The 3627-nt window shown below is 48.3% G+C and overlaps 1 pseudogene; it reads right to left on the bottom strand.

The window, feature by feature from the left end:
* Positions 1-2045: 2045 nt before the first annotated feature.
* On the bottom strand, positions 2046-3316 carry LOC149662697 (large subunit ribosomal RNA; annotated as a pseudogene).
* Between the last annotated feature and the right edge of the window lie 311 nt (positions 3317-3627).

The following is a 3627-nucleotide window of genomic DNA, read 5'->3' as shown; positions in this document are numbered from 1 at the left end:
ATGTTATGGCCAAGATACGTGATGGAAGACTTGGCCAAACGAAGTTTGTCAGGGTTGAATTTTAAATTCGCTTGTCGCGCGATCGTCAAAGTGCGTCGAAGAAGCTGGCAGTGTTCTTCGGTATTCACCGAGCCAAGTAGTATGTCATCAAAATAAGGTTCTACCTGAGGTTCCGATTCAAATGTTTCGTTCAGGAGCATTGATCAATCCAAATGGCAAAACCAAGTATCGGTAACGACCCCAGGGGGTTGCAAATGTTGTCAAATATGTTGACTCTTCCTCGAGTGGTAGATGCCAAAACCCATTCTTCGCATCCAGAAGGGTAAAGACTTTGCACCCTTGATAGTTAGCGAAGAGTTTATTAGGACTGGGTATAGGATAATGTGGACGCTTTATGGCACTGTTCAGTGGTCTCGGATCCAGGCAGATTCTGATTTTCGTCTTTTCTGAGTTACCGTTGTCGTGATTAAGATCCTTGACAGGTTTCTCGACAACTGTTATGGCACTAACCCATTCGGTGGGAGTGTCCACTTTGGCTATGATGCCTTCATCGAGCATGCGTTGGAGTTCCGTCTTGACAGTATCATGAAGCGCCAGCGGGATTTCTCTGGCCGCTGCAACGTGAGGAACGACGTTGTCTTCGAGATGAATTTTGACTTGTCTGGTGAAACTGCCAGTTCCAGTAAAGACATCTTGAAACTCTTTTATTATATCATCAGGAGTTTCTGGTGGTTGTGAGATCAAGGTAGAAATCTCCGTATCACTTGAGGTATCACTTGAGTTATAAAGTCGTTGTATGAGACCGAACTTGACGCAAGTTGGCAGACCAAGTATAGGAACTGAATTCAGAGGGGTGACTAGAAAGGATTCTAACATCTCGGGTGTGCCCTCTTCGTTTAGTTTAGTAGAGAACGTACAGGATCCAGAAATTGGTACGCGTTTTCCGTTATAGGTTTGCACCATTTGTGTTGTCGGATTAATGGAAGGTTGAGTAGGCCAATTGGCAAATACTACTTCAGGAAGTACATTGATTTGCGCTCCAGTATCTAGCTTGAATGTGACCTTGTTGCCATTCAAGGATATGTCTTGAAACCATTCAGTTTCATCTGTGTTAGGATTAAGTTCGTCAACTTGTTTTAATTCGCCGATAAAGAAGACATCTGAGGTATTTTGAGCGGCATTGTTGTCAGTAGAAGTAAGAGTATGTAGCTTACGACCAGATTTAGTAGTCTGGGGTTTATTCTGTTGTCTATGAGTGCTTTTTGTTTCGCAGTAGTTAGCCCAATGATTTTTTGCTCCACATTTAGCGCAAGTTTGCCCAAAAGCAGGACAAGTGTTTTTTCCAAACACATGGGAGAGTCCACAAAATTTGCAAGAAGGTTGCGAAGGAGTTTTAACGTGCTGTTTGGAATTTCCATGTGCCGATCGCACAGGAGGTTGAAGCCTAAATAAAACAACGAGAGAGACCCGAAACGACAAAAAGGAAGAACGGTAAGACGGGGGTTCGTTATAGCTAATCTGACACCATGTTATGTTTATTGAGAGTTAGCAATTAAGAGTTTAGATTCGATAACTTTATAGAGCTACGAAATAACGTGACACGTTTTATGCTAGGTCATAGTCTGTCTGTCTTTTATTTCTCTTGTCATTGTATAGGTAAATCTTTAACATGGTAGCGACATCTTTAGGACGCTTGTTTAACTATTTATAAAATACATAACAACTTTGACATTCAGAGCACTGGGCAGAAATCACATTGCGTCTACACCGATCAACGGCCATCTTAATGCTTTGTTTTAATTAGACAGTCGGATTCCCCTGGTCCGTGCCAGTTCTGAGTTGGCTGTTAGTTGCCGACCGAAACGGTCGCGCCAGGCACGAGACCCAGCACGCCGCGCAGCGAAAATATTCCACGGGAAGGCCCCGACGCTGGTCCGGGCTCAACCAAACCTTTGCCGGTCTGTCTCGCCCAGTCCTCAGAGCCAATCCTTGTCCCGAAGTTACGGATCGGTTTTGCCGACTTCCCTTACCTACATTATTCTATTGACTAGAGGCTGTTCACCTTGGAAACCTGCTGCGGATATGGGTACGGTACGGCACGAAAATCACTACCTCTCACTCGGATTTTCAAGGGCCGACGGGAGCGCTCCGGACACCGCAAGAGCCGGGGTGCTTTACGGAAACACCATCCCTATCTCCGGGCGAGCCGATTCCAGGGAGTCGAATCCTTACAAAGAAAAGACAACTCTTCCCGGGACTCCCGTCGACGTCTCCGAGCTCGTTTGCGTTACCGCAATGTAACCCCGAAGGGGACGATCTCCGGGTTCGGGAATATTAACCCGATTCCCTTTCGGTCACCAGCGGGACTTGCGAATGAGAGGTCCCGCCTCGGAAGGGTTTTCTCCTATCCCTTAGGACCGACTGACCCACGTTCAACTGCTGTTCACATGGAACCCTTCTCCACCTCAGTCCTCAAGGTTCTCACTTGAGTATTTGCTACTACCACCAAGATCTGCACCAGAGGCGGCTCCAGGCCAGCTTACGTTCGGCACCTTCGACGCGCACCTCTGCGCCCCTCCTACTCACCGCGGCTTACAACACCATGGTTTATTCGGCCGCGGCGGCCGGGTATGGGGTCGACGCTGGAGCGCCATCCATTTTCAGGGCTAGTTGCTTCGGCAGGTGAGTTGTTACACACTCCTTAGCGGATTCCGACTTCCATGGCCACCGTCCTGCTGTCTATAGCAACCAACACCTTTCATGAGATCTCATGAGCGTCTCGTATCGGGCCCCTTAAACCGGCGTTTGGTTCATCCCACAGCGCCAGTTCTGCTTACCAAAAGTGGCCCACTTGGCACTCGCATCCAAGTTGCCGTCCGGGCTTCAGTCGAGCAAACCGGGCTTCTCACCCATTTAAAGTTTGAGAATAGGGAGAGGTCTTTTCGACCCAAGGCCTCTAATCATTCGTTTTACCGGATGAGACTGCATTCTCCGAGTGCCAGCTATCCTGAGGGAAACTTCGGAGGGAACCAGCTACTAGATGGTTCGATTAGTCTTTCGCCCCTATACCCAGGTCTGACGATCGATTTGCACGTCAAAATCGCTGCGAACCTCCACCAGAGTTTCCTCTGGCTTCGTCCTGTCCAGGCATAGTTCACCATCTTTCGGGTCCCAACGTGTACGCTCTTGCTCCGCCCCGTCAACGTGGCGATCGGGATGGGATCCCAAGGCAACCGGCCGAACCGGTCTTCACTTTCATTTCGCCTTTGGGCCTATTCAAGACCCGATGACTCGCGCACATGTTAAGTTCAAGGGCATACTGAGAGAGAAGCCTGGGAGACCCAAGCCGCCATCTTTCGCGGGAGTGTAAAAACCAGAATCAGGCGTATAGTGTGGAAGCCGCAGGTGTATCTTCACGAAGTGACGCACGGACGCGTCAAATCGCTTAAGAAACTTCTTAGTCATAAGGGACAAGGACATAATATGCACAAAGCGAGGTAAGAGGTAAGTACGTAGCATAACTAATTTCTGGTGGGGTTTTAATGGCGCGGAGCGAAGAAGGGACAGTAGTCTTTTAAGCTTGGTTAGTTGTGGCGGGATCTTCCCATTAGGGTTAAAATTTAAACC

This window comes from Phalangium opilio, unplaced genomic scaffold (genome assembly GCF_054372755.1).
Source record: "Phalangium opilio isolate 3A_F unplaced genomic scaffold, DU_Popi_V2 ptg000063l_1, whole genome shotgun sequence".
In the NCBI taxonomy this organism is placed as follows: Eukaryota; Metazoa; Arthropoda; class Arachnida; order Opiliones; family Phalangiidae; genus Phalangium; species Phalangium opilio.
The sequence above is the reverse complement of the archived record's forward strand: the minus strand, read 5'-3'. Positions and strand labels throughout refer to the sequence as shown.